Genomic DNA, 25,861 nt, shown 5'->3' on the forward strand with positions numbered 1-25,861 from the left:
GCGCATCGCATTCAGCCATCCTGCCCAACACACTTAGTCAGTAAAATTCATAATTGACGACACATCGTTTGATGGGATGATGCAATCCTTGATGGTGTGTTATTGTCAAATATTGTTTGTTTTTTAATCTCCATCGCAGACCCCATATATCATATGGAGGCCGCCATTACAGATGCGCAGAACGGATGCGCAAGACACGTCAGCTATATAAAGAGCGAGAGTTCAGTTTTCTTCCTATTAGTTTCAATTCACAGTTTAATTAGCAGTTTCAATCAGCAAATAACAAAATGCGTATTACAGGTAATATTTTATTTCACAACACTTTGCCTTGTTCCTTTCTTCTCTGCTGTTCACTTCAAACATGCTCCAGACGAACACAATGCTCTCGTATCAGACGTTTGCTCGATCACCTGCTCGTTTGCTGTCACAATGTACCTTACACAAATCCGAAACATTTGTTGCGGCTCCGAGTCACGACGAGGGGCAAGTTTTGGTTTCCAAGGGTGTTTTTATTCCTCTTCAACTTCTCTCCCATACAGAGCCACCTTTTTCACATGTCCGCACGTCACTTTCCTCTCTTTTCATTTTAACCTAACCGATCGCGGTGGCGCCTTTCTGGGCAGTCGGAGAAATCCACGGCAACAAAAAAAATACATCCAGCCTAGTTAAGAAATCACCAGAAAGATCACCATGACAATTGTGAATAATAAATAAATAATTGTTATGTATATTATATATATTATTATTATAATAATAAATAATTGTGATAAATAACTGGAACATCACTCAAATATTGGTGATCCCGTTGAGAGTCTCACATATTTCTTCGCTATCGAGTTTGCTACTGCATGCGCAGTGATACTGACCGGCAGAATAACACCCGGTTGTTCCCAAAGATGATCTTTTTTCTGAAATAATTTTACGTTTATGGACTGAAGTAACCCGGCCGGGTCATACCAAAGACTATAAAAATGGGACCCATTGCCTCCCTGCTTGGCACTCAGCATTAAGGGTTGGAATTGGGGGGTTAGATCACCAAATGATTCCCGAGCGCGGCGCCGCTGCTGCTCACTGCTCCCCTCTCCCCCAGTGGATGGATCAAAATCACACGGGGATGGGTCAAATGCAGAGGACAAATTTCACCACACCCAGACGTGTGTGTGACTGTTAGGTTTTTTCGCTGACCGAACAAATTTCAAGAGAAGAGCAACAGCAAACAAACCACAAGTGAGACAGAATATTAAGTCTTTTCTCGCGAGGAGTGCAGTACAGATAGCTTCACAACAATCTCACTACACTAAATATCTGTATGCACTCCCGCTCTTTTTATTGGGATTTGCCCTACCCACAAATCGTGAGACAAAAGCCCCTAAAAGAGGAGGGGGAACGCATGTGGGCTTTGCCTCGTAAGGAAGAAATCACTAGGTGTTTACATACTGATAAGAACATGTGGGAAGAGGAATTTGAGTGGCCTGGATAGAGAAGAAAACCTTTGACCTCTAGTCAAAACATAGCAAGGGATGCTTTACGACATTGTGTAGAATGGGACAAGCTAGGTTATTTATTACTGGATACATACATTCCGACATAATCTTACGATCAAGATAGTTTGGAAAACCCTGACAATGATGGTCACTTGTAGGTTCATCTGAGGTGCAAGACAGCAATGAGGCATGTTGTTTAACAAAGTGGTCTTTGTTAAAAAGGAACTGTCTCGGTAGATGTCTTCTTTTTGCTGAGTTGTCAGCTGGTCCTGTCTGACCCAGCTGTAACCTCTCTCCTGACCCAGCCGTAACTTTTCTCTTCTGTGGTACATCATAAAAACAGCAAGGCCAAACAGCAAGCATATATTGCAGTAATATTGCGGTAAAGCATTGATTAGAGAACGCATGATAACATATATATATATACATTTTTCTAACAATTCCCTCCTCTTTATCATAAGTTCTCAGAGACCATCTTATCACCTAAAAGTGGCCACTTCAAAAAGATTTTCAGCCGTAGGATCACAAGTATGAGCACAAATAAGTTTACACCAAGAAAGGATAAACGTTGCGATATTATCATTCGGAAACACCCAGATCTGGGAAGAAGTCTGTAAACCCAAGTGCAAAAATTCCATCATCATCATCGTTATCATCAACATGCTGGCGTTCAGACATTAGGCATACCCCGGCCATCTTGTCTTCCATGGGCGATATTGCTGTAGTGATGAGACGATTAAACAGAGCACGGAGACATGGAATACAACAACAACCACACAAGGTGAGTATAGCAGTAATTGAGGACACAAGGGCTTTATACTTCCCAAAAGCAGTCATCCACTTGTTGTGCTCTTTCATCCTCGTTTTGAGGGATTGCAAGCTTGCAATCGCCTTCGTCAGGCTCCCATCAGGGGCGGTGTCGTTCTGGATGAAGGTGCAGCATTGTTCTCTGAACATTGCGCAGACCCTTCCTTTCTCAGACGACAACATAACAAGAGCATTGCGGTTCTGGATTGACATTAGGGAAGGCGTGGCTAGCTGTCCGTGCACTGCCTCAAGTCCCGCTTGTGTCCGTTTGCCCAATTTCTGCATGTTGCAATGGTTGTAATTTATCATGTCGACGTTTTTGTTCATCGTACACCACCAGCAAATGGAAGACTCCCATCCTGCTACAATTTGGTCAATTAATTCTTATTAATCAGTAACTCCTCTGGGGACTCTGATTGCATCAATTTCAGTCAGATCATCGTCGACTCTCAAATTTAAAGACATTTTGTTTGTTTGTTTTTCCAGCTTTTTCCCAGATCTTGGCATGTTGATACATATACAATTTAGCTTGACTACATTCTCTGAAAGCAATGGCTTCTTTTTTCTTTTTTCAATGGATATTACTATATAGAATGCTCTGTCACACATTTCACAATCAGTAGATGTGACAGATGTCACACAATCTTTGGTCAATGGCAACGATACAACATAAAGAATCGGTCGCAAATCCATACATATGACATATTCACTTTTTGTTTCTGTCTTTGCAGCTTGTTTTGCCATTAGCAATCAATTGTTTCGTTTTTCAGCAACTCTTATAGTTACCTGAAACAAATTATCCACATTCGTTTTAGATATAATCATCCCATTCTTTAACATCTACAGCGGTTGTTGACAAAGTACACATATAAACATCATATTTTCATTGCAGTCCAGATCCGACACAGCAGATCATCCTGCAAAGGTCAAATTGATCTTTTAAATTGCTACAATGCAGCATTGTTTTTTGGGAGTGATCAATATAAGTTGTTCACTCATCTCTCCCCTACTCATTATGACTTAGTTCCCACAAATACCATATTGCTGAAGTTAACAAAATGGCAACAAAGATAGCCACCTTACATGCAATAACGTCATTGTTCCATTTTCTTGTTCCCGGCATTTCTGAGGCTTCCTTTGGGTCACTTTTTCCGATTGAACGTTACCTCAAAAGAAATTACCCTTTTGTAATTTGCTAGGACCACCTCAACTGACCTTTCTGCTATTTTAATGGCAGTTGATGTAATTATCAATATTCAATGTGGCCCTTCCCCCTTGGAAGAACACCAGTGTTTCGTTTTCAATGCTCTTAATGAGAACGTGCTTTGTTCTTTTTGCCTTTAAAATATTAATTATAAATATAAAATGTAAATGCCAAATTTGAATCATCCTTAGTATCCCACTTGGTTTTGAAACATGGTAATCTATATTGTCGCCCAAACAATTTTTCATACGGGGTTAAACCCACAGTACTTGTAATATTTATGTACAGTTTGACCAGGTGTAAACATTTTGTCCATGATCTTCCACTTTTTTCCATGCACATTTTCACACTTTATACCAGTCCTGTCATGAGAATTAATTTCCGAAATCCCATATCTCGGTATTATTTCTTTACATAACGTTTTTTTTCCACTGTTAAGGCATTCAGTGTTTTTGTTGAAGCCAATTCAAACCATTTTGAGAATGCATCTATTATGACCAGGCATTATAACCCTGTGGATTGTGTTTAGCACATGTTAAACAAACTCCACAAAAATTTTGTTTTATAAATGTTTTGAATATGAATCAAATCCATATGTTGTATAAAGCTGAATGAACTGCCCCACTATCCCTCCTCTTGAGCCATGTGACACACACCATGGCTCAATATTGCTGCCCATTTATATAGGCTTTTTGTAGGATAGGTCAGTCTTCTGGTCATTTATAGATACCATTCTCCACTCTTGCCCCTCTTTTCGTCCATAATCGAATTTCAGTCTATGGACTTTGTCGCTGCACATCTTTAAAAACGTTTCAGTAATTTAATCTGCTTCTTGTGTGTACAAAATTTGAAGCGTCTTTTGCACTACAGCTATGCGGTTCCGTCCGCAAGCTTGTTACCTCTTGGCACCTTATCAGTCTCATGTGTGCCCTGCACACGTGCATATAGCTATTTTTCGTGGCAATTGGACTGCTTCCACAACTAGCTTAGTTGTAGTTCCTTGTAGTTTCCTTTCAATCATTCTCTCATTGTTTATCACAAGAATCTTAGCAATTTGAATGAAAATCAAAATGTATGTTTTATTTTACTCAATTGTATGATTTAGAGCATCCATATGTAGTAAAGTGTTGTATTACTACATATGATTTCATCTTCATTTAATTTGACACACCTTTCAAAATGCTTCTCAGTGTCCCAGTGCTCACATGCTTTGCGTGTGTAACTGGTTGTCTCAACCCGTGTTCCACATCCTAATCTTTTCTCCCTCAAGGTGTCAAACCAATTAAGATAAAAAGATAAAAACCAACAAAATAACCGCCAGTAAATTAATATAATAGTCAATTGTTGTTGTTTCTTAACTTTAACTAACTCAATCACTCTCTTATTCTCAAATGTAAAAACTTGTGTAGTCTTGACACAACCAATCGACTATTTCTTCTAAATTTAGCTTTGAAATGTTGTTATTTAATAATTTTGCTTCATCCAATTCCAGAAAGCAAGTTCTTTCCATCTCTCAAATTTTGTTTCATCAGGGCTAGGCATTAATGCAGTGTGGACCAGTTTCTGCCCACAAAAAATTGCTTGCCTTTCTTTTCTTCTTATTTTCACAAAATTGCTTTTGTTTTGCGGTGCAAATCAGATAGACTACAGTCTAGCAAATTCTTTTGTGCACCTACATTAGCCAATTTTAACACATAACACTGACAGCACACAGACAACACAAAAACAACAGAGACACAGCTCACAAACAATACCAACAAACAACGCTGCGCAAACGTCATCCTCTCTTTTGACGTTTTGGTTATACTTTTTTCTTTTCTCATCAGTGCATTTTATCCTTCATGCAAATATTGTCGCATCTTCCTTAAGCATCACCCTGCTTCAAATATTCAAACATTCTCTGAGAAACTCGCACTTTCCCTGCTTCGCCCGCAGCCATAGCACCCCTCGTGCGAGGGGGGGGCGCAGCATCAATGTTGATTGGTCACAGGCTGGCCATTTCCTGCAACAACCATGATGCCGGCCCACCGCCCACACGAGCATAGCAAAGGCCCACGCGCACAGCCCCGCCCCGCGACAACGCGCGAGCGCAGGCACGCTTATCAGTCTCACCCTCTCAAAGGGCAGGCCAGCTTCGCTGTTGCGCCCTTTGTCATGTTCACATTCGACATCTTTCAATGTCTTCTACACAACATTTGTTGTCTCATTTGTCCACACCCTCAGCTACGGCCCTCAAGCGAGGTCGCGCTGATGTCGTTTCATCATCTTCCTGCCTATGCAACAACAAGCTCTCTTTGGATTTTTCTTCACTTCTCTTATTCTTCAATTTTTCTTTCATAGAACACACATCTCACTCACACACACACTCATATACACACCCACTCATGAGGATCCTCTGCGCGCACACGCACACACACCAACACAAAAGGATGACGCACAACATAGGTATAAGACCACATAGATCCCACTAAGAACACCTTTTTGCTCGTCTTACTTGTCAGATTTATTCTTTATTTTACTTCTAGAAGCTATTTGTAATTCTTTTCCATTTATTTAGCCAATTTTAACTTCAGTGTTTCTTTATCTTACTTTATCCTTTTAACACAAATATCTCCTGTATATTTAAGCTAATTTCTCTTTAATTTTGGCAGCCAGGTTCCCACTTCATTACATGGAAACCTGATTTGATTTGATTTTGGCCTAGTCATAACTGTCTTTGTTAATTTGTGCAGTCACGTGCCATGTGACCGTTTTCTCCGCAATTCCAGCATTCTATTGGAGGTTGCACAACTCCTCTCCCTCGGCCTCTAAAGCCTCCTCTGTTAGACATTGCTCGCCCTCTCTGGCCTTTCTGTCCTCTGCCTGCATTTTGGTAAAAAGTGTCACTATCCTGGTCTACCAGAAAAGTGTCTTTTGAAGCTTTCATTTGTTTTCGTTTTTGTTTGTCTATTACTACTTTTTCCGCATGGAGGGCGTGATTTATGTATTTCTCCAAAGTTCCGGTGTTCATGCCCATATAATGTTTGATCACCCAGCCTTGTATTGCTGGTCTGGACCCTGCGTGGATGGCATTTTTTAATTGCTGTTGATAAGCACCTTGAGGCGCATTATCTTCCACCAGTCCACTGTGTGTTTTAAACACTTTTGTCATGCGCACTCGATACTCAACAAAGGTTTCATTATCATTTTGCTTTGTTCTCCCTATTTCTGTATAATTTGCTCTGATTTCCTTTGACCAATCCATTTCTAGCGGGCTTTTCTGCCTAGTGGCCCTGTCCATCAACCCATAAGGAGGAGGTGATTCCTCAATTTTGCGTGTGTCATGTATTTGCGGATACAACTTCGCTATGATCTTTAGTTTTGAATTTGTAGCATGTGTTTTCTCTTCCCGCTCTTGTACTTCTTCTAGTTCTCCCTCAAATTTATATTTTTTAACCCATTTATCGAAATCTTTTTTAAGTCGGTCGGGATCCTGCCTTTCAATTATTTTCCAATCTTTGCATTGTAGTTCATGTCGGGGTAGGGACTTTCGCTTACTATCTAAATTTCCCATGGTTTATTTTTCTAAATTTTGGAGTTGGTAGTTTGAATGGCACCTACAGTGTCCTAAAACCAACTTTATTCACAGGACAGTGGTTAAAAGTTCGATGTGTGGTAAGTCTCCTTTCACCTCCCCGAAGGGAGCGGAGAGTTTTTGCCTCTGCACCCACACAAAGCCACTGTTTACAATCCTGTGTGTTTATATAGAGGAGCGCTCAAATGAGATCACTCTCAGTCAAACCGTACACAAGCATACCACGCGCGATTTTTAATAACAGAGGAGTCCGCACTCCCGCTGCGGAATTTAACTAACAAAGTTAGGGGGCTCCACACCGCCCCTGCGGAATTTAACTGTTTCTGATTGCACTTGATAGGGTCTAGAATTCTCAAGGTCTTTAAGTGACTTCTTGTCACTGCTCGTTGTAAGTGACCTCGTCACTGCTCATTCATTAGGTGACCTCTTGTCACCGCTCATCCATTTCTTTTTAGTAGAATTAATATTCCTACTCACGGTCTGCTGATTCTCCTCCTCGGATAGCCTCGTCAACCCTCCCGGTGTCCAGCCGGACTGATCGAGACAGTCCCGTCAAAGGGCTTTTGTTTACCTCGGCCGAGGATTTTCGCCTGCGTCGAAGAGTCCGCTGGAACCGCCAGGTGTGTCGAGATCCCGGACGAGCCCCCAATTACTGTTAGGTTTTTTCGCTGACCGAACAAATTTCAAGAGAAGAGCAACAGCAAACAAACCACAAGTGAGACAGAATATTAAGTCTTTTCTCGCGAGGAGTGCAGTACAGATAGCTTCACAACAATCTCACTACACTAAATATCTGTATGCACTCCCGCTCTTTTTATTGGGATTTGCCCTACCCACAAATCGTGAGACAAAAGCCCCTAAAAGAGGAGGGGGAACGCATGTGGGCTTTGCCTCGTAAGGAAGAAATCACTAGGTGTTTACATACTGATAAGAACATGTGGGAAGAGGAATTTGAGTGGCCTGGATAGAGAAGAAAACCTTTGACCTCTAGTCAAAACATAGCAAGGGATGCTTTACGACATTGTGTAGAATGGGACAAGCTAGGTTATTTATTACTGGATACATACATTCCGACATAATCTTACGATCAAGATAGTTTGGAAAACCCTGACAATGATGGTCACTTGTAGGTTCATCTGAGGTGCAAGACAGCAATGAGGCATGTTGTTTAACAAAGTGGTCTTTGTTAAAAAGGAACTGTCTCGGTAGATGTCTTCTTTTTGCTGAGTTGTCAGCTGGTCCTGTCTGACCCAGCTGTAACCTCTCTCCTGACCCAGCCGTAACTTTTCTCTTCTGTGGTACATCATAAAAACAGCAAGGCCAAACAGCAAGCATATATTGCAGTAATATTGCGGTAAAGCATTGATTAGAGAACGCATGATAACATATATATATATACATTTTTCTAACAGTGACGATCATTGGGACTTTAAAAAAAAATAAAAAAGTCAAAATTTGGGTGCGTATTATACATGGGTACAGGCTTTTTCCAGCATCGACATGCCATTTTTAGGGTGCGTATTATACATGGGGGCGCATTATACATGGAAAAAAACGGTATTCCAAATATTTACGGTTTTCGAGAAATTCACAAATTTTAAGCCAATATTTCACCATTCCTTCTTCATGGCACATTCAACATTTCTCCTTTTCTTCCACACTATTCCTCCAATTCACCTTCTTTCACTTCCTAGATTAAAATTTCACATTTTCACTTTTAACATTGCGGTAAAATTTTGCAAAATTTCCTTTTTCCCTTCTAATTTCTTCTAGTTTCCTTTTTCACTGACTCAACCCATTTCAACTTTTAATTGTTCATCTTATGCCTACCTATTCCAAATCTTCCCACTTACCAAAAATTTTAAATGTTCTACTTTCAATTAACCCCCAATTTTACAAAATTCTTTCCATATTTTCATACATTTTCTGACCAATTCACCACGTTCCAAATTTAAGCATAATTTTGTAGCATTCCCCGAATTTTCTTTTCAGCCTCTTCGCCTTCACACGCAATTTCTACAGAAATTACAAATTCTAGTTATCATTGTTAATCCTCCGTGACCCTCATAAGGACAAGCCGCACCAGTAATGGATAGATGGATGGATTGTTAATCCTAACCCCAAGTGCCTATCATAAATTGCCATTTAAATCAGTTGTCGCAAGGGTCATGTCAATGTATTTGTTATTTAAAGCCCTACTGTATTCTTTCTTAATTAAGTAGCGCCCTGTATTACTATTTTGCTGACTATCAAGAATTCCAAATTTCTTATGGCCCCTCACCCCTTCAAGCTCAAATATGCATCCTATAAATCAGTCGCAATTGATGTGTAATTAAATTCTGTCGTTTTGATAAAGGTCAATTAAGTTTAGCAATTCAGCCTTCTGTTGCCCGAATCCAAATTTTCACTGGTCCAATTATAAAATTTCATTATTTCAATTAGATTCATAATGTCTTCGAAATGCTATGTTACATATAGAAATTTATGATTCAAATGATTTGATTTCTATCGATCAATGTCCACTTTGCAAAGTTTCTGATCACGCTGTCATATGATTTGTTATTATTAGTGCATCTTCACTGTCCATATCTATGTATTTTGTTTTTTATCCCCGTTTCAGTGTCAATAAGCAGCCTTATTATTCCCTCTTTTATCAAAACTCCTCAGTTATGTCCCCCCCAGCACCCAAACACACTTCCATCCCTTTTGTCCCATACTCCACCAACTTTTTAATGCTTCAGCAGTCTTTAGCAATGTGTCCAGTTTGACTTCATGTGACTCGTGCAAGTCTTTAGCAGCCTCTCCTCTTAGATTCTCATGATGATGATTCAGGGCTGGACCGTCCGCCACTCTCAAATGCGTCCATCTTGTCTTTGTTCTTTCAGTCCATTTTCTTTTTGATCTGCAACTGTGTGTATTCCACCAACTGTATGGTTCTTGTCCTGTGAAGAGCTGTGCTTGCCCCCTTCAAGCATGATAATAGTTCCTGTTGTTCTCCCAAAAGTCAAAGGTGTCTCATAACCAGGGACAGTCCTCTGTTGATTTTGAGACAGCCAGTGGAGTACGAGGACTCAGTTCAGGACTTGTGCCACGCGTTAGGGCAGAACACACTGGGACACAAATTTCACACAAAACTATCTTCGTGTTATCAGTCTTCCTGTGTAGTATTTGTTCCTTACACCCCAAATCTTCCTATTAACATTTTGTATCCTATCAGTTGCGCACACTCATCATCTTACTATCAAGCCGCCCATATCAACTGCTTTTTTTTTTTCCCTTCTGAGTAATCCATCCACCCTACCAATTAACACAGCTAAAATCCTCGTTCCAGTGTTTATCATCAAATAAAGTTCCGAAATCCTTTGTAATAAACTGTAATGTAATTTAACATTCTACCAACATGGTTGTATATGCGGTAAATGTTATTGTTCAATCTATAGGTCATACAGCGCCTGTGTTCCAAATATGACACTCCTCCTTGATTTACCATCTCATAAGTTATTGTTATCAGCAGCGCTAAAGGATAGTGCTTGAAAGTGAATGTCTCATTGCCCAATTTACAACACATGCCACATTTCAGCCAGTATTTATTTATGTACCGTAATTATCGGACTATAAGTCGCGTTTTTTTTCATAGTTTGGGTGGGGGGGACGACTTATAATAAGGAGCGACTTATGTTTTTTTTTCAAAAATTTTCCCAAAAAAAAAAAAAAAAAAAGGGAAACCGCGATAAACTAACCGCGATGTAGCAAGGGATTACTGTAATTTGAATTTCAAGTGACGTCAGCGACACGGCGTGGCGGGGCGGTTGTTAGGGTTTGCAGAATATCTTCATCGTATGATTATTTTGGAATGTAACCTGTAATAATTTACCTAGCTTGTCCTGTCTTAACAAAAGTAGTAGACCAAAGTGCTAAGATCTTTTCACCTGATTGACTAGCTGCAGAGGAAGCAATCAAAGTTGCTTTGTTTCCACAAAGTCGTAAAAGGCCCCCTGCTATGCTTTGATCAGCAGGGGAGCGGCTTCACCCCATCCTGTGTTCCCACACCCCCACTTTCAACCCCACTGTGTTTCTTCTCAATAAATATGCACCTGATGAGGCCTGACTTCAGACTTCATTCGACCATCGCTGTAAGCACAGCGACGAGTGAACTCTCCGCCTGCAGGTGTTTGAAACGACTAACTTGTCTCCGGTGTGGTTCTTGCAAAATAAGTTAGAGTGAGCACTACCCTAACAGCGGTTGTTTACATAAAGGACAAAGATTGATCACGGGATGACGAAGATGACGAAGGGCCCCACGTACTACCGGCATCATTAGCGGCTTTGTTTCTAAGTGACACGGCGGACGAAGAGTTTGAAGGATTTAAGGATTTGGAGTGACACAGAAGGTTTGAAAATCTATTATGGCTTTTACCCACGCCCGGTCCTACTCGACGGAGCTCTCTTTCACCTCCGTGGATTGAAGTCGGGGGCCGGCGCTCGGCCGGGTGGCTGTCCAGGGACGGTGGATGGGGCTCGGACATGGCTTTTACGCACGCCCGGTCCTACTCTACCGAGCTCTCTTTCACCTCTGTGGATGGAAGTCGAGGGCCGGCGCTCGGCCGGGTGGCTGTCCGGGGACGGTGGATGGGGCTTGGTCATGGCTTTTACGCACGCTCGGTCCTATTCTATGGATCTCTCTTCCACCTCCGTGGCTGGAAGTCCGCGCCGCCACACGCCTGGAAGTTTGTTTTGTTAAATAAAGAGCCGTTTACCAAACCCACGTCTTTCCTTGTACCGTGTTTTTCCATGCATAATGCGCCCCCGTGCATAATACGCACCCTAAAAATGGCATGTCGATGCTGGAAAAAAGCATGTACCCATGTATAATATGCACCCAAATTTTGACTCTTACTTAAGTCCGTAAACGTAAATTTTTTCAGAAAAAAGATCATCTTTGGGAACAACCGGATGTTATTCTGCCGGTCAGTATCACTGCGCATGCGGTAGCAAACTCGATAGCGAAGAAATGTTTCGGATTTGTGTCGGGTACATTGTGACAGCAAACGAGCAGGTGATCGAGCAAGCGTCTGATACGAGAGCATTGAGTTCGTATGGAGCGTGTTTGAAGTGAACAGCAGAGAAGAAAGGAACAAGGCAAAGTGTTGTGAAATAAAATATTACCTGTAATACGCATTTAGGTAGAGAACTGAACTCTCGCTCTTTATATAGCTGACTGTCACGACTCGTCCCCCGGTCACGTCCATGTTGTCATAGTTTTGTCCGTGTGTCTGTGTGCTCGCCCCTCCCCTCCTGTGTGCCCATGATCAGTGCGATCATTCTCACCTGCCTCTTGTTACCTGTCTTGTATATTAAGTCCTGTCTGTGTATCATTTCCTGTCGGAGCATTGTTTGTTACTGTCATGAGGTTTTTTTGGTTCCTGTCGTTGGTAATGTCGCCCTGTCTTTTTGTTCTACGTCTTTTTCGGTCAGTCCTGTGGTTGGTTTTGGTTAGAGAGTTGTCAGTTTGCCGAGTATGTATTTTGAGTTCCTCCAATAAACCCTGGTCCAAGCTGCATTTGGTCGCCCTGCTCCATTTCCACACCGTTCGTGACAGCTGACGTGTCTTGCGCATCCGTTCTGCGCATCTGTAATGGCGGCCTCCGTATGATATCCGGTTTGCGATGGAGATTAAAAAACAAACAATATTTGACAATAACACACCATCAAGGATTGCACCATCGCATCAAACGATGTGTCGTCAATTATGAGTTTTATTGACGAAGTGTGTTGGGCAGGATGGCTGAATGCGATGCGCGATTAACAACAAACAAGAAAGGTGTGATTTCAAGTTTTATTTCGAGGGAGATTTTCTTCAGAAATTGTTGTACCCATGCATAATGCGCACCCCAGATTTTAAGACAATAAATTGTTTAAAGTTTGCGCATTATGCATGGGAAAACACGGTACTTTGTTAACGCTACAATATAGTTATATACTAGGGATGCACCGAAATAAAAATTCTTGGCCGAAACCGAAAACCAAAAATGAGGAAACCAAGGCCGAAAACCGAAAACCGAAACACCGAAAGAAATGATTATGTCAGTTATGAGAACCACAGCATTTATGGCTACATGTGTACTAACCTCACTAAAATCAAGGCATTGCAATAAACCAGTTACAAAAGTATGAAAATATTTATTTAGCACTGACATTACAACAATGCAGAATATAAATTAAAATTCAAAAATAAAATAAAAATAAAATGTTTAACTTGAACACTCGTGTACATTAAATAATAATTTACAGGCTTATAACTGACTGGCCTGCTGAAAGACTGTAAAATTAAATATGTTCTCTTATAAAAACATCCGCCACAGACGGAGTGGGCGTGCTCGGTGTCAGTTTCCTTTTCTGTGTCGCCTTCTTCTCATATTCAGAATGGCGATCGGGATGTTTGGATTTCAGGTGATGAATTAAACCCGACGTGGAGAAACTTTTTGCAGATGCACCCCCTCTTGAAATTTCAGCATTGCATGTTTTGCAAATCGCTATCCGTGGGTCTTTCTCTGAGATAGTGAAATCAGTCCACACCGCAGACATGCTGGCTCTTATCCCGTTTTCCCGCGTGCTGGCTGCGCTGTTTGCGCTGTTTGCTCACGTCATCACAAGTTTCGGCCGTGTTGTTTCGGTGATTTAGGTCTTTCGGCCAAAAACCGAAAATGCACTTTTGGGTCATTTTCGGCCGAAAATTTTCGGTGGCCGAATTTTCGGTGCATCCCTATTATATACTAGATCTGTGGAATAACGACGAGGCTGACGTCAGGGCTCACGCGCGACGTTGTTGACAAAGGACGAGGAATTTGATCGATGGATTTAATGATTTAGAGTGCACAGATGGTTTGATAATATTATTGCTTATATAATAGTTATTTGATTTCTAATTTATATATCATTATATGGGCCTGTGCAATATTTTGAAGTGCAAGCGCCGTCAGCGGCGCGCACCCATTGTTGACAAAGGACGATCGATGGATTTAATGAATTGGAGTGACACAGATGGTTTTATAAACGTGTTATTTATGTAATAGTTTTTTTTAAATAACTCTGAATGTTACGTCAGGGCCGTTCTCAGCTCTTCGTTTGTGTTTATGTCACGTTAGCATACCTATCGTTTAGCCTGTTGTTGCTCGTTCATGACTGTTCTTGGTGTTGGATTTTGTCGAATAAATTGCCCCCCAAAATGCGACTTATACTCCGGAGCGACTTATATATGTTTTTTTTTCACTTTTTTGGGCATTTTATGGCTGATGCGACTTGTACTCCGGAGCGATTTATAGTCCGAAAATTACGGTATTTATTTTCCATCCTCATGTTAGCTGGCATATGTCAGAATTAAAATGTAATTTTGCTTTCAAAATTGCTATATCCTTACTGCACCGAGATAAACTGTTAAATACCGTAATTTCCGGACTATAAGCCGCGACTTTTTTCCAAAATTCTGAACCCTGCGGCTTATAGTCTGGTGCGGTTTATATAAGATTTTTTTCGTGATTTTTGTGATGACTTGATCACTTTTATACACTCGTAAAAAGGCTGTGGACCGCTGTTGTGCGGTATCTTGAAGAAAAAAACAACAACAAAAATACTATTTTGAAACACTACTATGGCTGCTGCTTATTTTGGCTGTGTTGCTTGTGACTATTATGAGCTTTAGTAGGAATGCACGCTAGGTGACCTGCGTCAAAGGGCTCTAAACCAGGGGTGCCCAAACTTTTTCAGCTCGTGAGCTACTTTTGAAATGACCAAGTCACAAAGATCTACCCACTAAAAAAAAAATAATTTTATATATATATATATACATATATATATATATATATATATATATATAAATATAAAATTATTTATATATATATATATATGTCATCGTGAAAAAAAGTCCTACTCCCATTCCCTATGAAAGTGATACTTCTTACTATGGCCAGCTGCCCCACTCATTTTTATACCCTTTCTTAAGTTTAAGAGAAAAAACAGGGTTCTGACAATTGGAGGGAACTCGCGAGCTAGCGTGTTTGTGTTGTGTTGTTAGCGCCGTTGTTTGTACACGCGTCAAGTGCGAAAAAATAAATAAATAAATAAATTTTAATATCACGCGATCGACCAATAGTGGCTTGGCGATCGACCGGTCGATCGCGATCGACGTATTGGGCACCCCTGCTCTAAACCCTTTCTCTTACTCTGCCATGTGACTCAGAGATTACACAAAGCAGTGGCGCTGCATAAAGAAGACTCTTACAATGCAGGGGATAAGAGAATAACAAGGAACACCTGAACCCTAACCCCAGAACACAAGGAAAATCTTAACAATAAACAAAATAAACCCAACCCACAATCAAAACCAAATAAACTAGGACCATTACATATGTGGACCCACACAGTACTGCAAATATTTCCTCATTAAAATTTTAGCCTTTTTGTGTAGAGCACCATTGATTTCTAATCGTTGACCTAATTTTATCCTTAATTTAATCCTGATCACGAATGCCCCCTACTTAATTTTATCCAATTCTACAATGTATGTTCTCTCTTACTCTCACATTTTTTATGAGGGCTGGGCACTCTCCTCGTTGGACCAGTTTCTGCCCACAACCCTCAGATTATTCTATAATTTCAAATTTTTACATTTAACAATGCAAATCTGATAAACCATTGTCTAGCACACCATTTTCGTGCACCATTTTAGCCCAATACCATCATTTATAACGAACTGGTACACAAAGTCAAACATAGATAACACACGGGCCCACAACATAGACATGACAATCTTTCCAGCCGATGACAAGTGGGGGGGGGGGCAGTTGAAGTCTGGAGAGCCTCGCCACCACCACGTCACACAATGCAACCCCCACCTCTGTCCAAGATATGCATTTGTGCCCACCTGACCGTTTGGCCCAAACTTTAGAGCCGCACCCTTTTGAAAACAAAAATGGTTACAGTTTAACCTCACCTCACAATGGGATACAACCTTCATGCTAATTATATATGTACATTCTTTATCAAATTCTTGTTAAGCCATTTTTCTGACTCCAACTCACATGCCAAATATATACAAATCAACTTATTGTTCTTCATGAACCACAAATCATCACTTCCACCCGATGAACAGCAGCACCACAACTAATCACTCACTTCTCCAGCTGCGTCGCTGTCTCATCTGACAGCCAAGCCTGCTTTCCACACAATATCAACATAGACACACTTCAACAATTATGTAGCGACCTGGTTAACCCAGTTACCCTTCGCCCTAGACAACAATATAAGTCTCTAAGGTCGCACTATTGAGGTCGCCAAGCATCCGTCCTGCTATATCAGCGATGCCTTCACCTTTTTTTTTTTTTTTCACGAGTCCCCGACTCGTATTGGTGGCCTGGCCGATCCAATCGACCCTGACCTTAGGCAACAGTACAAAGTCCCTAAGCGTCTACTATTGAGGCCACTCCGGTGCCCATATGCTAGCCATTGGCATCCCACAAGTTCCACGAGTACCTGACCCTTATGGTGGCCTGGCCGATCCAATCGACCCCGACCTTAAGATAAGATAAGATAAGATAATCCTTTATTATTCCCTCAATGGGGAAACTCCTATGTTAGCAGCAGTACACTTAACATATACACACACACACGCATGCGGGGAAGGGGGTAAAAGATTTTAAAGAAGTAGAAGGTATATATAATTAAAAAATATGGACAGTGTATACAAAATACACAATACACAATATGCAGTGGAGATAAAAAAAAAATATTAGATAAAAAAAATAGTGCAAGTGAAGAAAAAAAAAATAAAAAACAGTGCAAAGAAAGCAGGTAAAAGAGTGTGAGGTAGACAGATATTGCACATAGTGTGATTGCACATATGGTTATTGCACGTTATTGCATGTTATTTTGTCCGTTAGCTACGGTGATCGGCCTGGTTGTACAGTCTGATGGCAGCAGGGAGGAAGGACCTGCGATGCCTCTCGGTGGTGCATCGTGGGTGACGAAGCCGGTCACTGATGGAGCTCTCCAGGGCTCTGACAGTCTCATGAAGGGGGTGGAAGACATTGTCCATGATGGAGGACAGCTTAGCCACCATCCTCCTCTCCCCCACCACCTCCACCCGGTCCAGACTGCAGCCCAGGACAGCGCCGGCTTTCTTCACCACCTTGTCCAGCCTCTTCCTCTCCACTGCAGTGATGCCGCTGCTCCAGCAGACCACCCCATAAAAAATGGCGGACGCCACCACAGAGTCATAGAAGGTCCTCAGGAGGCCGTCCCTCACTCCGAAGGACCTCAGTCTGCGCAGCAGGTGGAGTCTGCTTTGGCCCTTCTTGTATAGGGCCTGAGTGTTAACAGTCCAGTCCAGTTTATTGTTCAGGTGAACACCCAGGAACTTGTAAGAGTCCACAATCTCTATGTCCGTTCCCTGGATGTTCACCGGCGAGGGGGAGACTTTGCGCCGGCGGAAGTCCACCACCAGCTCCTTTGTTTTCCCAGAGTTAATCTGGAGGCGGTTCCGCCGGCACCAGTCCACGAATCTGTGATTCAGTTCTCGGTACTCTGTCTCGTCTCCGTTGTTAATGAGACCAACGATGGCGGAGTCGTCCGAGAACTTCTGGAGGTGGCAGGTTGATGTGTGGTGGGTGAAGTCAGCTGTGTAGATGGTGAAGAGGAGGGGGGCCAGGACGGTCCCCTGTGGAGCTCCTGTGCTGCAGACCACCGTGTCAGACACACGGCCTCCTGTCCTCACAAACTGCGGTCTGTTTGTGAGGAAGTCCAGGACCCATGATGTCAGCTGCTGGCAGGCTCCAGCATGGTGCAGTTTGTTCCCCAGCAGTTCTGGCTGGATGGTGTTGAAGGCACTGGAGAAATCATAAAACATGATCCTCACAGTGCTTCCAGCCCGCTCCAGGTGAGCCAGGGACCTCTGCATGAGGAAGATGACGGCGTCCTCAACCCCGATGCTCGGCCGGTAGGCGAACTGCAGGGGGTCGGCGGAGGAGCTCACCAGGGGGCGCAGGTGGTGGAGGACCAGCCTCTCCAGGGTCTTCGCCAGGCAACAGTATAAGTCCCTAAGTGTCTACTATTGAGGCCACTCTGGTGCCCATATGCTAGTCACTGGCACCCCACAAGTTCTCCACGGTGTGAGTTTCCTTCGCTGATCAGACGAAGTCCTCACCACCTTTCACTTTTTCACCAGTTTCCATACAAGCATAAATGTATATACAACCACCATTCCTGAACACAGAGCTAAAATTATTAATTTTTAATTTTACTCTGCTTTCACTCCACAATATTGCTGAACTGGGAGATTTTATTGAAAAAAAAGGTTCCCCCTTACCTTTTGTGCAGATCGGACTGCAATATTGTTGAGCAAGAGCGGAGAAGGAAGAATCCTTCCTGGAGCATGCACTTTCCCTTCTGAAGAAATCACGTCGGATGGTCACCATTTGTTGGATTTTGTCCACAATTTAGGGAGCGCGCTATCCGCGCCTCACGGCAAAAGCCATTGCCAATCACCTGTTATCCAATTTACTCACTGTGTGCTCGTTTGATTTCTTCAGATTTAGGAAAATGCTAAGACACTGAAGCAGAAATTAGACTTATACAGGTTGGTTGAGTTCAATCACAATTCTTAAGAAAGCTCTGTTTTCAGGAAAGTACAATACAGCGCTGGGCCTTTCGTGCGACCATGCTCAAGAGCAGAAAGTCTCCATTCAGAAAAGGCAACGTTCAAGGTTCTTTGGTCAACTTATATTCAGTTGCACATTGTGGGCCAAGTTTGATGGGTGATGAGTCTTTGGGGTGGGGCAAGTTCGCAGTAGAGTTTGATTCCATGGGAGTGGGTGCTGGTTCGGTGAGAGCTGGTTCCGTGGGGTTGGGTGCTGATTATGGGCGATTCGATGTGTTTGGGGGTTGTTGTTTTCCTTTCCATCTTTCAGCCTTGACGATCATCTTTGGCCGGATTCTTGGCTGTCTCCCTCTGGCACCTGCTGGTTTTATCTCCAAGTGACCTTCCTGTAAACATTCTCCTCCATTCTTGCACATACACTGTCGCACCTCATCCATTCATCATTCTTTCAATTTTGTCATTTTGTACGGAATTATGTGAGCTTTTGGCTGTGACATTATCAATTTATTAATGTTCCCTAACTATGCAAAGTTTGTACTCACCACTTACCATGTTTTTGTTTGTTTGTTCTTTTGATACTCCATGTACTTGCTTATGTCATCATATTCTTAGTTTAATCATGCTTTCAACCATATCTTTTCTTTGTTCGGCAAAATATTTCCCTCTGTCCAGAACGTTCAGTAGTAATCGAAAACTGGCGTCTAGCATTAGTCAAAACATACGTAAGATACAATCAAGTACTGAACATTTTTAGACGACTTTGGCAGTGTCCGTGATTTAGAAAATCATCAGGCATGCATTAAACAGTTCCTTAAGGGTCATTAAGCTATTCAGGCAATATATCAAAAACCATTTGTTATTTCAAAGTGCTCAGAAATATATATCAGATCATAGTTATAAAAACCTTTGTCATTACCACCGATCAAAAATGTCTAGTTATGTCTTCTTTATTGATTTAGTGTAGGTATAATTATATGCTTAAAATATTTCTTTTATTGCTTTAATATGTGAATATACTTGTCTGCTTATATACTTTATTCAATGAGGTTTGAGCATATCTGTTTTTGTAGCTAGGCAGGACTTTTTGTATTTCGAACCCATTCCTTCACCTCCTTGCTTTAAAACTTACCTATCACGGTAATAAATTTTACTGTTTTACGTTTTACTCATTGAGTTGTCGTCTATATAAAGTGGAACAGCAATGCTTTTATCTGAATTCCTCGTTTTGATAGCATCACAGGTCCCTCTTTTCTACTTGTTCTGAGGTGCGGCTCAGAGCAAGCCATTTTTGTGCAGTCTCTTTAAGTACAAATGAGATACTTCACACCCCACTCCCTCCAGGCTGCAAGATGTGCGCCTCCCTTTCCGGTCGACGTATTTGTAGTTTTTTAGCCGAGGTAGCGTTTACTTGCGCCGCAAACTTTTTGATTGATTAAAATATGTCAACGGCAGAAGACTTGTCCATACATGCATAACACGTAACAAAATAAATCCCCTCCCAATATTTATGAACACATCTTGTAAACAAGCACTGCAGTCAAGCTACGAAGTGCTAGCACTAGCGTTAGCGAGAAGCTAACGAATGCATTTAACACATTGTGTTCCCCAAGAATAAAATAGCACCTTCCATGCAATTTCTGATACAACTACTCAAAATACACCCACAAGAAGTGAAAACAAAGAGCGCACAGCTCTAAAATGAGCAGAAACACTAACGCTAATGCTATGAAAACGAGTGCATAGACACGCAATTATTAAAGTAATACAGTTTATTCTTTTTGTGTCATCTCAAGCTAACCGCTTTACTGTGTCCGTCGTTTCCATAGATTGAAGGAATTGAACCATCAACAAAACGAAGTATTTCGGTCAATCCTTATCTATACTGAAACACTCGTCCTTGAACAAGTAGGACTTTGCCCACAGACGTGGGAATACTGCTTGAAAAATTAAATTTGACCAGGCACGTCTTTGAGTTTCTGATGTTGGGGGACGGTGAAATGATTTGTGTGGGTTGATGCATTTAACAACAGAACATTTTGATTTCTCCACTTCGGCATCCTTGTGTTGTTTGGACTACAAAGTCTCTCAGAGTAATAAAGATGGCGGATTTGCAAAACCGTTTGGCAACACCCATTACCTTGTTTGGTTTGTCCCGCCCCGGACGGAAGTGATGTAATAGATAAAAATAAGTACCGTATTTTCCGGACTATAAATCGCTCCGGAGTATAAATCGCACCAGCCATCAGGGATGAGACTCTTCCACAGATCCGCGGATTTCCGTGTTTTTTTCCGTCGGGAGTATCATTTTTGTGAATCGTGTAGATCCGTTGAGAAAATTGTTTTTATATATGGGGGGGGGGAGTCGAATGGCATCAGGAACTGCTTCAGATGGGCATGGCTCGAGAGCAGCGTCATCTTACAACTCGGAACACAAAGACGCTCTTAAAGCAATGCGACAGTGAGCGCCCGGCGCGCTGCGGTTGCGCGATCGGACTAAATTAAGCTCCCTGCACACTGAGGTCCACTTCAATTTTGGAAAGTACATCAGGACTTTAAAAATATTTTCTAAATTTCAGCGACGGCTCTGTCACAATAATGCGATCAGCGCGGTGCAGTTGCGCGGTCGGCGACGCGCTACGTTTGCGCGTTTGGCGGTGCGCTGCAGTTGCGCGAGCGGACAAAATTAAGCTCCCTGCGCACTTAGGTCCACTTGAATTTTGGAAAGTACATCAGGAGTTTAAAAATTATTTTCTAAATTTCAGCAACGGCTCTGTCACAATAATGCAACCAGCGCGGTGCAGTTGCGTGGTCGGCGGCTGTGCGCTGCAGTTGCGCGATCGGACAAAAATGCGCAAATGAAAAATTGCTTAAAAAAGTCTTGGAACGGATTAAAAAAAAATCCATTATTTGTAATGGGAAAAATAGATTCGGAATTCGACCGATTCGCTTCTCGTACTGCCTTCTGGAACGGATTGTGGTCGAAAACCGAGGCTTGACTGTATTATATTCACCTTGGTAGCCCACCAAGCAGGAATATTTTTTTAACAAAACTGTTGAAATTGAGTGATGAAATTAATGGTTTTGGGGTTGCTATACTGCCAAAATCCAGGAGTTTCCAGGGAGCTTTTCCCCCTGAGCCCCCTCCGGGGCGTTGCCCCTGGCCCCCTGCGGCCCCCAATAGGGGCCTGTGGCCCCTGCAGACCCCAATGAGGGCCTATGGCCCCTGGCCCACTGCGGCCCCCATAGGGGGGCCTACTGCCCCTGGCCCCCTGCGGCAAGTGGGGGGGGGCACAAGCCCCCCCCAGTGGGGCATGCAGACCCCGGCTACTTTTCAGTGTTTTTTTTCATTTGCCGTTCTCATCCCTGAGCCATAAAATGCATAATAAAGAAGAAAAAACAGCAGAGTATAAGTAGCATTTTTGGGGAAAATTTATTTGATAAAATCCAACACCAAGAACAGACATGTCATCTTGAAAGGCAATTTAAAATAAAAATAGAATAGGCAACAACAGGCTGAAGGTACAGTATGCGAACGTCACATAAACACATAAACAAGGAACTGAGAATGTGCCTGACCTAACAAATTAAGAGTTATTCAAATAACAATCGTATAAATAACATGCTAACAAGTTCATCGAACTATCAGCGTCACTCCAAATCATTAAATCCGACGAAATCTTCATCCTCTGTGTCACTTCTAAACAACAATCCTGGAAATAGAAGTACAGCCTCTTCTACGTGGCTTACGTCACACTCTTCGTCAGTTGCAGTTCCAATTATTCCACAGGCCTAAAGCACCCTCATGCGGTTTAGTGTGAAAATAACGTGAAATGATTTAATGTGTTAATAATTTCACACATAAGTCACTCCTGACTGTAAATAGCACCCCCCCTGACCAAACTATGAAAAAAACTGCAATTTATACTCCGGAAAATATGGTAATACAAAACGGAGAAAACTGAACGGAGTACAAAATAGACCCCAAACAGATCATAAAATTATCTCTGCAGCACCTGGAGGGATCGATTATACTTTCCTACACTCTTGGAGATGCCAAATACACAAGAAAATGAATATAAAAGCAAAAGAAGTGGATTTTCCACGATATATCGATTGTTGAGAGCGAGATGGAAAAAGTTTGAAAGCGGGTTTGTTCGTTTGTTTCCCATTTATTCGTTTCAGTTTTTAAAGATGGAATATTTGTCAAGATAAAAAAACGTTCAATAAACACTGTGTGATCAAGTCAAGCGCAATTTCAAACAATCCTTCTTCACCGGTGCAATAAATGCTAACGCTCACAAATCACACAATGGGACGAAAACCGTTTCCGCTATGGTTTCTATGGTGCGCTTTCAGTTCTTTTTAATTTTCCCTTTTAATTTACTTTGTTTCATGATGGAAAATGTTTTGTCAAATTTCGTGTTTGTTATTTTCAGACTGAACTGTATTCATCAAGTGGAAATGACAGCGTAGCAGAATGCCAGTCAAATCTGGGCACAGGCTGGCCCGCTCGCCCGGCTTCAGTTTTGCTCTTATTTAATTTTTTTTATTTATATCGTCTCCAAATAGGTTCGGTGCTTAACAAGGGCAGGCCACACGTTTCCATATTGCTTTGAGCGCAAAACAAATGATTGCCTTTTAAATCGCAATCATGATGAGAGAAAACAAAAGATATTTCTAAACTCATTTGACACACATACGCATGTAGACATTCTTCATAATTGAAAAAAAGGGAAGCATAAGAAGCTGCCTCTTCCTGTTGAGGTGCGGGAAACGTCTCATGCTCGCCCATCGAATGGAATGGAATCTAATCGAATAGAATCGACATCCCGTGTCACCCACAGACCTTTGAAGGGGACAATTTATTCGGGCACGTGCCGCCTTAAACGGATCACCTTGGACTTGATTACATCTACCTCGAACGTAGAGTGCAAGTTCTTCAAAACAAGCGCCGCTGGCGCACGCCCCTTCCCAGAAGGAAACCCGATTAGCCACCGGCTCTTGATGGGCCAATAAAAGCGCACGCGTGGAAGGAGAAAAGTGGCGCTTTAACTGGAATGTAAACATGAACGCCGTGTTTCTTACTGCCTGATCAGCGGTCCAAATTTTGCAAGACAGTGGATAAGACGGGGAGGTCATTCGCCAGAATTCTTTGACGTTTGCGTGCAACTCGATGAATTTGCCGCACAGCAACGTTTTTCACTTTTCACTCCCTGCAGGTGTAAGGGCCAGGTGTTCCAATACTTTTGCCCAGAAACCATTGTTGGGGCTCCAATGTTAACGCTCGTCCGAAAATCCTTCTCACCATATCAAAGATGGAATGTCACTGTGAAAACATTTGCCATGTGGTGCCAAAAAACACAAAGAATTTTGCAGAAATTACAAACGCTATTTCTAGTCATCTACTTTGAACCTTAGAGACGCCTGCTCCTCTCGTGGCTGATCTATGCCGCAACGTAGCGATTCCTACGTGATTTCCAGATGCATGTGCTCGCTATGCAGTGGCGTCATGATTTTCTCTGCAGAATTTACCGTTGATGACTCGCCGCCGCTTTATTGTTCTTCCAAAACGACTTCTGTTGTACTATAGCACTTTGTCTTCTTTGCTAATCAACATTTTGTCTTAGCTTAGCATAGTTAGCATGCTTTCCGACCCCTTCCCATTCTACTCGTCGTTCTGTTTGATGAAAAAAAACATCCGTCTGCTGTGGCTCAAGTTTTTGTGATGACATTGTACTTGCATCTTTCACGTCTTCTGATTTTAACATTGCAATCTATGAGGTTTGGCTTCAATGGAATAAAAACAAAGGCAGTAACTGGAAGAAAATGATGATAGTTGTGCTGCTTTGCTGGTTGGTTCCCAGCCAATCATTCCCTATTTCTAATCCGCCCTGTAGCCCACAGTTTGTCGTGGTACCAGAAGCAGATACGGAACCCAGAACATTCCGTCACTTGAGCGCGGCCCGGACGGCTGCCGGCGGCATCGCTTCCTGCCGCCCCGCCCGTGTGAAGAAACGGTGCTTGCACTCCGGCGGGAAACGCTCACATTCATCAAGATGACGGGACCCCGAACCCTAGCGTCCTGATTTTGGACAGGTTCAAAGGGATTTGCTCAGGGTTTTGCCTCGGCTCGGCCCGGCCCATCCCTTCAGACAATGTCACAAGAGAGCAACTTGAGTGCGTTCTCTTTGGAGAGCAGCCAAACACAGAAAAACAGCAATTGTGACGTGACCAAGTCCGGTGCACGGAAGGAGAAAGACATCAAGTGACGTACACCCCATCATAAAAAAATGTTTCAACACCACCGCATCACATCTCACGGGACCGGTGCGACAAAGCAAAAGTGCAGCAGTAGGCCACGGCGAGGTTGACATACACGCAGGTGCAGTGAAAGCGGGAAGCCCGCCGTACTTTGCGAGACGTGCCACACAAATCACAGTCACGGCCGCATTTAGACGCTCAGGCCGACAAGTCAAGTGGGAGGGGGCCAAGAGGTCACTGGGTTGACGGAAACATCCATCGCGCTAACTCGCTCAAGGCGCAATCAACCCAATTGAGAGCCAAGAGGCCTGATGCAATTAGCTGACTGATGAGCCAGCCACCCACTCGCACGCCCGACAGCGCACGTGGCGCCATTCAAACGGTGGCCTTGGTTTCACGTGTGGCTGAGTGGGCGGCATGATTCACGGGGCCCTTTTGGGAGTTCAACTTCCTCTTTAGCGCACTGCAAGCCCAGAGCGCATTTATGGCGCACAAATCGATTGCAGCAAAATGGCGGAAAGTGACGGAAAGTGACGGAAAGTGACGAGCACAACACGCTTTAGCTTTTCTCCCGCCACGCTTTCGCTTTGCCCAAGAGGCACTCGTAATATACACCCCCCCACCCCCCCCACACACACACACTCGCACGTTTGTGTTTGCACACTACCATGACCTAAACTAATGCGTCTGTTTAATTCTGCCATCCAAGTTGGGTCACTTGCGATGAGTGAACATAAAGTCCATGGGACATGGGGAAATAAGCAACTACTGGCAGCCTCTCTTTTCTAGGAATGTGACTGAAGAGTTGGCCGTCCGTTGGGTAAACGTTGACTCCGTTGAGGCAAAGCGGCGGCAGCTGCGCGAGCCACGCTCAACTCTGA

General features: G+C 42.7%; 1 protein-coding gene across 2 annotated transcripts in view; it reads left to right on the forward strand.

The window, feature by feature from the left end:
- Nucleotides 1-25,861, forward strand: part of gcgra (glucagon receptor a) — a 55,021-nt gene that overhangs the window by 19,486 nt on the left and 9,674 nt on the right. The window lies entirely within an intron of this gene.

This window comes from Syngnathus acus, chromosome 8, assembly GCF_901709675.1.
Source record: "Syngnathus acus chromosome 8, fSynAcu1.2, whole genome shotgun sequence".
NCBI lineage: Eukaryota > Metazoa > Chordata > Actinopteri > Syngnathiformes > Syngnathidae > Syngnathus > Syngnathus acus.